This window comes from Podarcis filfolensis, assembly GCF_964270895.1.
Source record: "Podarcis filfolensis genome assembly, chromosome: 5".
NCBI classification, from domain to species: domain Eukaryota; kingdom Metazoa; phylum Chordata; class Lepidosauria; order Squamata; family Lacertidae; genus Podarcis; species Podarcis filfolensis.
In genome coordinates this window covers 71,687,180-71,701,742 of record NC_139608.1, presented here as the reverse complement: position 1 = coordinate 71,701,742, position 14,563 = coordinate 71,687,180, and the positions used below count along the sequence as shown (strand labels likewise).

Sequence of the window (14,563 nt, the reverse complement as noted above, 5' to 3'; positions counted from 1 at the left end):
TATATCACAAACTTCAGAGAACCACAAATTTAGAAGTGTAGTTCTCCAGCCCCCCAAAATGTGCATAAAAGTAGACGTATTAGTGGAAAACATAGTGGAAAAATAAATAAAAATATTAGTGAAAATGACATACAAAATGTACTACATTATGAACATTTCTTGCAAAAATGTTTATATTAAGAGAAACACACTGAAAAGTTGATGAATTTCATGACTTTTATTTTTTAAAAAATTGCAAGCTGATGAGACAATGACACAAGCTTCCTGGATTCCAGAAAGTATATCCAGTCAACCCTATGCTAAAACAGAATACTTTTTCTAGTCTTCTGTATGCAGGATGAATTTTATTTTTGTAAAGGCATTTGAACACACAACCCTCTACCTGCATGCTGAAGTGGTGCAGTCCAGGAAAGCTATTGCCACTTATTTCAGCTGCATTTATAAATTAGTTGAGTTAGAACTATTTTGAGATGACTTGCTGAGAAATGGTTTGATAGAAAGTGGTCAGTTAACTGTAGCACTATGTTTTTCATGTAAAACTTGGCTCTTTGTTCCTCACATAAATGAGTACAACTGTGTATGTACAAGAGGAGTGAGGGGCACTGCTTTGATTTCTATTGAGCTAGTCAACAGGTTCCAAAAAATTTAAATATTTAAAAGGTGTAGGATTTTTACCCAGCAGGAATTAACTTGGAAAGGACACTTTCTCTATATACTGATATGTAATGCCTGAGTAAATCATCTTGAAACTGCTTTGAGTACAGCAGTGAATTTGAGTGGGAAGACATTACATTTTCCATATAAAAGAATTATTGAACTGCAACACAAGATTGGTGCTGTGAATGTTTGATTCAACTATTAAATCATTTCAATCGGAAGGATGAATGTATAATATTTCAAGCCAAATCTCTAAAGAAACACACAGACAATCTTGCTATCTTGAAATTTTATCTACCAGATAAAATACCGTCCTATATCAAAGGTATTTTTAAGCTAAATTAAAATCGCATGGCTTGTAGCACCAAGCTTCCTTTGCAATTTGAGGGTGTATGTAAGCTTATTAAAGGTTTTGCCTTTAGAAAACCAAAAGGAACACCTGACTTTAGATGCTAACATACACATTTCATTGGTGATTTGGATTATTTTGCCTAGCTAAGCTAGTGAACAATATGTTTGGCTTGTGTTAAAATGCCACATATCACATAATAAGATTAAAATGGCAGTATATCATCAATATATGATAATTATTTCATTAGTTACTAAGTAGGAATGTTAAAGTCATTAGATTAATGAAAAATGCAAGATTTGCCCTGCCATCATGTGGTTCCAGGGATGCTAACCCAAGGACCATAGGACACATCAGATCTTTCTCTCAGAATGTAAAGAGGGAGGTTCTAAGGTGCACCCCCTCTCTGCCACCACAGAAACTTGTACGCCCCTTGCTATACCAACATCAAAAGCTCTAACATTATTACAGTGGTTCAGTCTCTCCTCTCAGGGAACTTTGGGAATTGCAGCTCTGTGGGGGCATGAGAGGCCTCTTAACAACTCTCAGTGCTCTTAACACACTACAGTTCCAAGGAATCTTTAACAAATGAGTTTTTAAAGTGGTATAAAATTGGGGGCAATGGTGACTCAGAAATGGATCAGGATATTTTTCAAATGCACAGAAACAGATATGAGGCAAATCTGGGGGCCTCTGCACACTCCTAATGTATGTTCTTATTGTGATGGCATGGCAGACAATATGCCGACTTTTTGTCACTTTAATTCATTGTCCCCGGTGCACATGAATCCTGGATAACATAAACAAAATAGAGTACACCCTTGCTCCCACCTGCCAAATCAGCCCAGCACAGTGTGAGACGAGGTAAATGAACCACCTTGTAGGTTTTAATACGTTTTAAATAATTAAATTTGCTGTTTCTGAGTAACACTATGCTCTCTCTGCTTCAAACTGTGCTGCAGATTTGAAGCAGCTCTGCATAAAACAAAGCTCTGTGCTTTCCATTCATTGTAAATCTATAAGATGAATCTATGAAATGACTATAGCATCTTCCTTTTGACCAAAGCAGATAAAATTTAGAGGCACAGATGCTCCTCCAGAGTGGATTAAGCCTGCCAAATTGCAGACAAATATTTCCAGGGGCTTTGGTAGGGAAAATGAAAGAGATTCACTTCCCTCTATAATTCATATTTGGGCAATACCTTTATTAGAACGTGAACATGGTTTGTGGTATACAGGCTAGTTGAATAGTGCTTTTCTTTCCTGGCAAAATTCTATTGCGTCTCATGGAATGATAGGTCATGTCAATAATACCTGAGATGCAAGTACTATTTTTTTTCTTTAGTAGTAATGTTGGCTTTAATTTTTTTATAATACACCATCAACCCTCATTATATGCAATATGACATTCTTAAATTTCATTTATTCAATTCCCCCTATCATAGCAAATGTGAAAAAGTTCAGTTCAATATAAATGTCTTTCATACTAGGCTCTCCTTCTTAATGTTCCATATGTAGGTCTACTTTCTTGGTGGAAGGGGTGAAAGTGTGTGTGTGTGTGTGTGTGTGTGTGTAGCGGGGACCAAATCTGTTTTTATTTTAAAAGTCAGGCCTCATAATGGCAAATCTACTAATTTGTTCTGCCGCAGAATGATTTGGGCATGTGCTTTTTAATATTCTTATTCTTGAGTTGTATTGCCTGTAAATAAATCATGATCACCAACAAACTTATTTCTTTAAGAGCTAAGATTTCTGACAATCCCTTTATTCTGAAATATAAATTATTCATTGCAAGCAGCCACAGTTGGTATTGATCAGAAATGTTTTGCGACTTGTTAATCCATAAAATACCTCATGAATGTTGCTTATATGTGGAGTGGGTTATCCTTTTATTTTCTCCCATCCTTTCTGCTTATATCATTCTTAAGTCATTCATTAATAATGTCACATTTATTAACTGGGTTGCATAACTTTTTCCCTTTTAAGATGATGTTATAATGAACTGGTTCAGTGATGCGTAATATCTTGTCAACAGAATGCTTGTTAAGATTCTGTTGATAAAATGTCACAATTTTAAAGCCTCCTTATTTATTTATTTATTTATTTATTTATTTATTTATTTATTAAATTTATCCACCGCCCTTCATTCGAGGATCACAGGGTGATTTGCAGTATAGAAACACTGGAATATAAGGCATACATTTATCCTGCTAAGTCACATAGCACATTTTAAATGCCTGTGGTCTGATAGAATTAATATTTAGATGATGTAGACTGACCTTTTTTGTTTTTGTTTTTTTTAAATGTAGTTTCCCTCAGCTAGGGTGACCTCCACACATACACATACAAAAGTAAGCTGTCTAGCTCATTTGGAACTGAAATGCTACAGAAAATACATGGATAACAATAACACTTTCACAAAACAATCCCTTGGCAATTTGTCTACTTTAAAATACTGGAATTACTGATGGAGGAGTGGCTGTGAAGGATGAGTACAGCTATGGGTGGGTTATCTGGAGATTCTTGATAACATTCATGACTAACTTGGGCTAGAGCATGGGCATTGTTTTAATATATTGGAGGAATATAATTACACTTTCTTTGGAATCCTTAACAATGTGACTTGTGCTTTTGCAGTTATCTAAAATGATTTATTGTGTTTATTAATCCCTTTTTACACAAGAAGTGTCTTAAAGAGATTTACAAAAATTGTAATAATACAAAATAGTACAAATATTAAAACCAAGTAAACAAAAAGCGAAGAACACATCCATGTATGTAAAAGGCAAGTACCACTGTCAACATGGGAAATATGAGCAGCAGCCTTTGTAACTAAGAAAGGGGATGTCCTTCCGCTCCCCCTTTTTAGTTGCTCTGCAGAGCTATTCCTGTGTAGAGAGCCCATTGATTTCAGTGGGTAGAGGATAATGTTGCAAAGCTACAGAATGTCCTAAGCATACTTAGATTGCAATGAATGGGATTTTCTCCTGAGTAGGTAAAGGTAAAGGGACCCCTGACCATTAGGTCCAGTTGTGACCGACTCTGGGGTTAAGGTGCTCATCTCGCTTTATTGGCCGAGGGAGCTGGCGTACAGCTTCCGGATCATGTGGCCAGCATGACTAAGCCGCTTCTGGCGAACCAGAGCAGCACACAGAAACGCCGTTTACCTTCCTGCTGGAGCGGTACCTGTTTATCTACTTGCACTTTGACGTGCTTTAAAACTGCTAGGTTGGCAGGAGCAGGGACCGAGCAACGGGAGCTCACCCCATCGCGGGATTCGAACCACCGACCTTTTGATCGGCAAGTCCCAGGCTCTGTGGTTTAACCCACAGCGCCACCCGCATCCCTTTTCTCCTGAGTACTTATGATTAACTCTGAGATGAAATCTAGCTTTTTCAGCTGGTGAGGATCCTAACAGTCCTCCCTTTTCAGTATGTGAGAATGATGAATTACTTACAGGCTTCTCTATAACCTGCAGGAGGAGCCTCATGGCTGTATGAATAACAGAGGAAAGAAAAAGGAGTGTGGCTTCTCCTGGTAGTAAGTTTACAAAAATATGAAGTGGTGGTTGGGGTGTAGGACTAGAACCTGGGAAGACCAGGGTTCCAGTCCCCACTCAGCAATGAAGCTCACTGCATGCCCTTGGGCCAGTCACTGCCTTTCAGCCTAACCCACCTCACAGGGTAGTTGTGGAGATTAAAGGAGGAATGGGAGAACCATGTACGCAGCCCTGAGCTCCTTGGAGAAAAGGGGGGCAGAATGCAATAAATAAAATAAATTACAAATCAAAGATGAGAGAGTGCAGAGTGACTCAGAAATATCAGAATTTTTTTAATACAGATACAGATACAAGGTAAATCTTGGGGCCTCTAATACTTAACATTTGTACAGTATATCACTTTCTGAAACAGTTCAGATGATCTAATTGTAATCCTTTCAATAATTCTGTATGGTAAGTTAGCATTAGATCCTTATTATTCCACATACTGGAGACATGGAGGGGAATTGAGGTAGTTTGCCTAAGGTCATCCAGCTAAGCTCACGGCAGAAGCAAGATTCAAACCCGGACATCAATATTCATAGTTCAGTCTCTTGGCCACAATGCTACATTATTAAAAAGCAACCCCAACAAATGCCTTTAAACTACACTGTTCTTTTTTTAAAATGTGTATCATAAATTATGAATCAATGTAAGCAAAATCATACTAGAGCATTACAATGTAGATAAAACATATGCATTATCACATACTGTTTTGTTTCAAAACAAAATAGAATTTGACAATTATTGTTTTCTGCTCTGATGAAGTACATAAGTTTCACTAACATTATTATATTCCTAATAATTTCAAACCATTCTACAATTAATGGTGTTTAACTTTGCTTCCACACTTTAGCAATAGTTACCTTTACTGCTCATTTTTTAGACTTTATGTTTTTTGTTTGAATGGCATGCTCTCAGTGACTGTGGTTAATGCTTAAAGTGTCATTCCTAATGATATCATCAATATATTTTTATTTCAGAACTGTAGCATTGATCACACGTGTTTGCATCTATACAACCCCCAAGCACCCTCAAGTAAGGAATGGTGCCTTTTAACACATCTACTGTTCTTTAGTCTTTTATTTTATTTCATCCTTCCTTGTATGCAGCAGCAGTGTGTAAGACAAGTAGTTACAGTAGCACAGAAGAGAGGATTAAGTGATTACTTGGCATTTGAAAATTGCATGTCTGTTTAAGGGCTCTTACAAGTATTTAGAAGAATGTATTCTCACTGTGGTATACTTGGCTTCCTGACAAATTTCCTCCCTAAGCTGAGCACAGCATCAGCATCCTACCAGAATAAAACAAACAGGCACCAGCATACTTCTAAATGACACACCCTATTGGATAAGAGTGCACACACTGTTGGCTTGAAACTAATTACAGAAATTGATCTGCTGTGGGTTCTTGGTGTTGTTCTTTTTAAGAGAGCATAATATGTAAATGTAACACAGTTAATTCATATGACTTATTTGGGGAAACTAGTCCAGATTTTTTTTTAAGTTCACAAATATAAGCACCATCAATAATCTATATTATTTAACTTATTTAATTAATTAATTAATTATGCTTTTAGCATATTAAAGGGCTATACTTGTCATCAGGATCATTGCACTGTTGCCTTTTTGAGATAATAAAATTGATAAAAAACAGGTACCACACATGGTTGGTTGGAAAGCCTAGATTTTCCAGAGCACCTCTACTCTTAATTCCTAGCTCCACTAATTAAACTGGAATTTGGCCCCTAACAATAAATTTAATATTACTTTTATTTGAATTGGCACAGGAGTACAGCCCCATCCAAAATGTAGGGTGGATGTTTCAAGTACTATGCTGTACTGTGTAAGCAACCAATTCTTAATTTTTAGAATGCACATATTCTAAATTATCTGTAGAGAAGGGGTGAGGAATCTGATGCTCTCCAAATGCTATTGTGACTCCATCATCCCTAACCATTGGGCTTGTTGGCTGGGGCTGATGGGAGTAACAACCTCTGGAGGGCTAAGTACCCATCCCTCAGTAGAAGCTGAGAGTTTATCTGTTCCTTACAGAATGCATGCACCCATGGTTATTTTTCTTCACAGCATACCTTTTTAAAATATAATCAAATTAACGAGTTAAAAATGAAAATTGTGCATAGATATCACAGGTGTATGTATATGTATTTATATTTAAAGTTAAGCCAGTATGTTTAAGTTACATATGGATCTATGGTTAATCAAGAACAATTAGCAGTGTTTTTTCCAATAACTTCAATCTATCATAGCCTACAAAACAGACTGATAACAATGCAGTAACTAAAGGTCTAATCAAACTTCAGTATGTTAAAAAAATTATCATTTCATTTTAATTATGTATTCCAGTTAATCATTATATCAATTTAGATCACTAAATCTTCTTCAATCTTTCTGATCATCATTGTTTTCTTTTTCTCCAAAACATTAATTTATCCATTTTCCAGTTTAATTAAATCAGCCTATCAGTTCATCAACATTGCTAATATCCCCACCCTAATTCAATCATTAACCTAAAAATATTCGTATTCTTGCAGAGTTATGGATTCAGCTGAATGGGAATATAATATAGTAGTTCATTAAGCTAATTCATCCTAATTTTCAATTAGTCTCTTCCATTTTATCAGAAACACTACCAGCTCAGAGAACTCTATTCCTGTAACGTAAAAAATAATAAAAATAATATCAAATCCTGAATTTTCCATTCAATTAAATCAATGTGCAGAACAATTCTGTGCATGTGTATTCAGAAGTCCCAAGAACTCTCAGGTAAATGTGCTTGGGATTGTACTCCTAGACTTCCTTTGGCAGTTTAGCTGCTGCTAATCCTTGGAGCTCACTCATCTTTTCTTCTTTGCACTCTTGCTTTGAAAATGTACTGTAGACCACAGTGGTTTTCAAATGCTACTTTTCACATGGAAAAGGTTACTATTGCTGTCACCTCTCTGTCTGCATAGATGCAAACATTTATTTTAAGAAGAAATAATCCATGTGGCTGGCATAGGAAAGGTAGGATCGAGTAGCAATTGGATGCTGGGATTTAGCTTGAAATGTTAACTTTGAAATAAAGCTTCTGAAATTCAAGCCAAGAAGGATGTTAATGAAAATAAATAGACCTCCAGACCTGTCACCAAAAATATACAGACTTGCAACTTCTGTGGGGATTTGGTTCTGGAGATTGCATATCAAGCTGAAATTGTGTATAGCCAGAACAACCCCAGAACTGACTCCTGCGACCATCCCTATCTTTCTGGATCTGGCATACCAAGCAGGTGCCCGCCCCCTTCCTAGCAAGGTAGAGAGCTTTTAAGCTCTCCGCCTCACCAGGCTCTGGGAGGCTATCATACCAGTTCTGAAAGCCTCCCAGACCTTGGTAAGTGAGGCGGAGAGCTTAAAAGCTCTTTCCATAGTGGGAAAACCTAGCATGGAGTGAACTTTTAAGGGAAGGTTTTGTGTGGCTCTGGAGGAGACTACAGGAGGAGACTTGCCAATAGATTGGCCCAGTTCATAGGATTTGTTTTGCCTGCTCTGCATTGGCATGGAGATGAATCATCTAGTGATAGAAGCATGGTAAATAGAATAATTTGGTCACATATTTTGGTAGGTAGGTGTGTGAATTCACTAGGCAGGGTTAAGCTTAGGTGATCACTCTTAGTCCCCCTGAGGAGCTTAGTCCCAAAACTTGCCTTCAAGGCTGTGAGACATGTTGACAAGGTAAGGATCAACTTAGAGGCTAACCTGTACAGTGGTACCTTGGGTTAAGTACTTAATTCGTTCCGGAGGTCTGTTCTTAACCTGAAACTGTTCTTAACCTGAAGCACCACTTTAGCTAATGGGGCCTCCTGCTGCTGCCGCATCGCCACCGTGCGATTTCTGTTCTCATCCTGAAGCAAAGTTCTTAACCCGAGGTACTATTTCTGAGTTAGCGGAGTCTGTAACCTCAAGCGTCTGTAACCTGAAGCGTATGTAACCCGAGGTACCACTGTACTACTTGCTTGGAGTTGCAGCAGTCAGATTTATGGACATATTATCACCTATAATATTCATTTTTAGAGATTAATTAAATGATCTCATTCAACACACTTTATTTGTGTTTTATTTCTCTGTCATGGCCACAAACAAAAATCTGACTTGAGCTAGATCCGATAATCTAAATCCTGCTGTAAATGACTGCTGCATAGCTGCTTGAATTGTATGATAGGCTAAGCTATTATTTATATAAAAGTATCTAACTTTTAGTCTAAAATAAATTATACTACTCTAGCTTGGCAGGTTGCTTGTTAAGAGCAAAACCGTACATGGTTAATCTAACTAATCCTGTCATTAGCCTTTCTGCAATTATGGGGGGCAAAGTAAACTCTCTGATTGTGATTGACATCTGTTTGGTTTGGCTTTAAGTTTAGCAACCTTAAGTCTGTATCATAAAATGTAAGCCTTAATGAAATCTTTTTTTAATTATAATTTTTTTAATTGGAACATCTTTCTGTCTTTTCAATTTGTATTTTTATGTGAATATGAAATTTATATAAACATAAGAAAAGTGTCAAGCTCATGCAAAAGTTGAGAGGATAAGCTGTGTTCATACTACAAAATTCTGGGTTTCTGTTTCAGGAGATTCCTGTCACCTTTCTAGTGTGAAAAGTCAACCACCATCCTTCTCATAACATCACAGCTTTTGATTAATAATGCATGCAGAGTTCACTGGGTGAGTAAATACTCTATATGCATATATGGTGTTTGCACTTGTTTTATGCAGTATCGTTTCTGAATGATTGAGCCTGAAGTATAAAATGCAAAATATTTCTGGAACCAGTGATGGGACTCAAAGGAGAATGAGTTTTCAGAGTGCAAACAGCGGGTGCAATCCACTGTTAAGGCCCATTGATTTCTGTAGAATTAAAATAAGTGTTCAACTCTCTTCCAGCTGGACTTCTTAGAGTTGAATGTGCTTAACTTTAGTTACAGATAGGTAGCCGTGTTGGTCTGCCATAGTCAAAACAAAAAAATTTTTTTTCTTTCCAGTAGCACCTTAAAGACCAACTAAGTTAGTTCTTGGTATGAGCTTTCGTGTGCATGCACACTTCGTCAGATACCACTTCTGACGAAGTGTGCATGCACACGAAAGCTCATACCAAGAACTAACTTAGTTGGTCTTTAAGGTGCTACTGGAAAGAAAAAAATTTTTTTTGTGCTTAACTTTGGTTAGACTATGGAGTTTTGCCCACTGCACAGAAGTCCTCCTTCCAGCCATTGTGAGGCAGCCATCAAGGGCTCAATAGGCAACCAGTGGCAGGTAGCAAAAACGGGAGGGTTATCAAGCCCCTTGTGGATAATGTTGTGCAGGCCTGGTATACCTTAAATGAATTTGTGGTTCCAGTGCATGAGTGGGGGGTAAGCAGTACATTTCCAAGGCCGAGCCTGGAGCTGTAAGTGGTTCAGGAAGCTTTTTGTCTGCTGCTACTATCATTTTCCAATGTCAAATCAATTTCAATAACCAAGTTTTATGCAAAACTTAAAATAATCCATTTCTAAGCCTGTGTTGGCTTTGTATGCCAATGAAAGCAGAACATTGGCATATGTGCTCAAAATAATCTCAATTTGAAGCATGAAAAAGAATGAAAACTGGAAACTTTTGTATTTTTATCCTGTTAATGTGAATTTTAGTGACATCACTAAAGTCTTTCATTCTTTCTGGTAACCTACTTCTCCAAAGAAGAGCGGTGAAGTCTGATACAACCAGGTTAATTTGCTGGACACATCTGAAAGTGGGCAGAGAAGCATTGTTTAATAGGAACTAGGGTAGACAGAAGGTATGACAGGAAAGAGAATGAATCAAGTACCAAATGACTGATCTGAGCCCTCCAACACATTTTGTAGAATGATGGGAAAAGGCAGCAAAAGCAGATGCAGCCTGTTGCATATTTTATCCAAAAGATAATCCACTATACAGTTCATCATAACAATTATCTGTATTTGGAACCAAGAAAGAAGATTCCAGCTAAACATTAGGAATAACTTTCTAACAGGAAGTGCTGTTCAATAGTGGAATGGACTACCTCAGAAAGGACTACTTTCATTAGATGTCTTAAAACAGAGGTTGAATGACCATCTGTCAGGGATTCTTTAGTTGTCATTTCTGAATTGTGGGGGATTGGATCAGATTATCTTTTCGGTCCCTTTCAATGTCACCTTTCACACTAGTATTGTTTAAACAAAGAAAATCCCTGGACTCACTGAAATATATTTATTGGTCACAAGGAAAACTGAGAACCTGGAGAGAACCATAGATTAATAGATAGTGGTTGAAGGCAAGAAGGAATATTTGGAACAATCATCTGGATTAATCAGTCTGAAAGTGTCTCTTTCTGCAGAAAGATTTACCAGTTTAGCTCGATAAGATATCTATTTTCTGGCTAGCCTCAAAGGGGGGATGCACTGTCACACAGGCCCATCTTGAAATTGTGGGCAGGTTTGTAATCTGATATTGATTGATATTAATCTGATATTGATTGCCGATCGCACTTCATTGAAGTGTATCTATCTCAAAAAGTCTGTCTGGTGTAGTGGTTAGCTATGAAACTCACTGGGTGAGATCTTGAGCCAGTCGTTGTCTCTTAACACTAGCCTACTTCACAGGGTTGTTGTGAGGAAAAGATGGGAAGGGAAGAACCATGTACACCACCTTGATTCCTCTTGGAAGAAAGGTGGGGTAAAAATATAATTATAAATAATACATAAATAAATAAGCTCAATTGCCTGACTGCCTATTCAACTTGAAGTTCATGTCTTACTCGTTAAGCGATGGAACCCACCCAACTTTGAAAGGTTCACATCAGTAACACTGCAGTGAGCAATGATGAAAGATAATGGAGTAAAGAAATTCTTTTCCATATACTGTGATGGGAGAAAAGAGGAGTAAAATGTCACCACTTGAAAGTGGAGAATAAAAGCTTCATGTCGTATAAACCTTACAGATATATCTCCTTCTCCGTAGAAGAGTATCAGTGGAGACATAAAGATAAAAAGTTTTGAAAGATCTTGTCATCCTTGCTCTTAGGTTGTCAAATGTAACTTTCAAAGGCAGGCTACCAAGCCATGTGCCATAGGTTGTTCAGGGGAGGGTGGGGGGCGTGATCATACACAGATAGCCACAATCCAAAGGCTCTTATAAAGCAGATATTTCTCTTGAAATAGTGGGCATGTTGTTTCAGCAGATCCTTTTGCTGAACTGGAAGCTTAATAAATAGATTGTGGTCTAGTAAGGAGACCTGCTCATTTAAAGACCGTGTGTGTGTGTGTGTGTGTGTTTATTACTCCTCTGTTTCCTGACCTACAATGTATTAGTGATGCCACAAAAGGGCATTTTTGCTCAAATGTTGGAACCCTAAACTTTATTGTGAAGACTAAACTCTGCTGCCAATTCCTTTCTTGATTGCTTTGTATTTTCTTCTGGTGGGGGCATGGGATACTTCCTGTTATATGCCCTCTACGTCCACAGTTTAGGAAGTTATGCAAATCAAAAGTGTGTGTCTGTAGAAGAAATCATACAGTTCCTATTACTATTCTGAGTATACCAGTCCCATATACCTATTTGCTGACTCAGACATAGTGCGATAAGCTGGAAGTTGAGTAATGAAGCTAGAAGAACTTTCTTCAGCATTTATCCAACTTCCATAGTCTACATTCCATATATTCAAAGAACACATACAAATGTTAGGACATCACACAATTTAGGGGCAGAGGCTAGAGATAAGCATGCTTTCCTGCTGACTTAATTCCACAGAGTGTCTGGGATGTCTGTTCATTTATGTTTCTAGGTCAGAAAGTTTGCAAGTGAGTAAAATTTTAAATTAGACCCAGTTTCATATAATATTTAAGAAAGTTTAAAGGGACTAGCTCCACAGGTTCTCAAATGTTTTGTATGAGAAGGCATTCCCATATTGCCTCAAAATCAATTTCATGTGAAATTTTGTTAGCGACTCCAGAGATGCAGTTTTGTACTCTCAAATTACATTAACCTCAGTGTCAGTTCTTACAGTGAATTTTAGGTACATTGTTAGGAACAACAGAAGAAACTCAGTGGTATGGACATCACTTTCTAACAAAATAATAATATCTCTTGATATTTGCTTGCCTGATTCCAGTGCTATTGGATGAGGATAAAAGGAGTCTAGATGTAGTAGGATGGGGATCATTTAGTTCAGTAGTCAACTTGTGTCCTGCCCCATGTTGCTGGACTACAACTTCCATCTCTGCCCATGATAGTTAGGGTTGATGGGAGTTGGGGTCCAACAACATTTGTAGGGCCATAGGTCCCCTAATTTAGTTGATCCAAGAAGTAGGAGATAAATCTCTAAAAATAGTTCAGGGGACTAGAGTGAACTTGGATGGCTTCAAAAAAGGAATAGACAAATTCATGGGGGATAAGGCTTTCCATGGCTACTAGCCATGATGGCTATGCTCTACTTCCACTGATGGAGGCAAGATGCCTCTGGCTACCAGTTCCTCGCAATCACAGGATAGGGTGAGTATTGTTGTGCACAGGTTCTGTTTGAAGACTTCCTACGGGAATCTGGTTAGCTGCTGTGAGAACAGGATGCTGGACTAGATGGGCCTTTTGCCTGATGCAGCAGCTCTTCATGTATTCTTATGACTTGGGAAAGATGAGGGAAAGGTGTTTGTTTATCACATCTTTGATCTAGTTCAGACATGTTACATGTGGGCCTGGGTCTCTGCTATATATAGCATGTGAGCTATGAACCAGGTAGTTACAGACCAATAGTGTTCAAATCTTGTCTGTTGTGCCATGTATGTAAAAAGCTGCGTGTTATGGAGCATTTTTCAATTATTTTGATTTTCTGGAAACCATTGAATTGGAAAATGTCCCTAGGCAAATTAGGCTACTTGGCACAGGGTAATTTGCACCAGAGCATTTTTTAGTATGTACCAGAAAATTTCCTGCTGCCCTAGAGAGTGATCTAATTTAGTGTACTGATTTTACTTGTATTTAGTAAACAAAGCTGAAAACTTTGAAATTGCCAGGCTTGCCTAATTTTAATTTGCTATTGGCATCTATTCAATATTTATTTGAAATTGGCATCCAGTCATTGTTACTAATGAACTTAAGAAATATATTTTCCCCCCACTGGCAAAATCACTGTAATTGCCCTAGAATGTATCAGGACTTCAGCTGTCTAGATGAGAGTCAAGGTATGCTTCTACGATATTACCAAATGCCATGTGATTCAGGACCTTGTTTGATTGAAAAAGACCATTTACAGTATAATCAGGAGCAGTGGTGATTGTAGCTTAGTGTGGCTGTGGGGGACCCCAGGGGTGGGGATTTTCACCCATGCGATCACCAGTGGCATCTTCAGCCTCAGTCAGTTGTAGGGTCTTCTGGGGTTTTCGGCCCAAATTTGAAATTTAAAACTGCCAATCACAGCCAAAGTAGGGAACACAAGTGTTGAGACGGACCTGACGAAGACTGTCTCCACTCAGAACTGCCTCCATGCCTTATATTCCTGTTGCATTGGGAGTGGGCAGCACAGTCTGCAACGGTCATCCCATCTGCCCACCCTGTATATATTGGTCGGAAAGGCATTGGGTTGGTCTAAACTGGAACAAAGGGGTCCTGGTAAAGGGGTCCATGGCGAAAGACCCAGATGGGGACTAATGGACCAGAAAACTTCCTCAAGTGGTGGGTTTGCCCCATTTTATCTGCATGGGGGGGTCCTTTAACCCATAATTGACCCTAAGGGAACAATCAGCCAGCATTCAGGCTAGGCTGATTTGGGATACAAACCCAACACCTATGCCAAAGCCAACTTACGTCTGTAATCAATAAAAGTTGTAGCCATTGCAAACCAAAACTGTTGCCCTGTCATTATTGGAATGTACATGCCATCAGCTCCAAGGGAACCAGGGTTCATTGCACCTGGGCCCACAATATTAATATACTAGAAAGACACTTTGCATCATGATAGTGAGAGCTATTGTGGA

General features: G+C 38.2%; 1 long non-coding RNA gene across 1 annotated transcript in view; it reads left to right on the top strand.

Annotated features, from left to right (window-relative positions):
* Positions 1-14,563, top strand: part of LOC310762875 — a 602,857-nt gene that overhangs the window by 378,961 nt on the left and 209,333 nt on the right. Inside the window, exon 11 of the long non-coding RNA XR_014548259.1 lies at positions 9,173-9,266. This is a non-coding gene — a long non-coding RNA (uncharacterized lncRNA). The remainder of the gene's footprint in view (positions 1-9,172; positions 9,267-14,563) is intronic.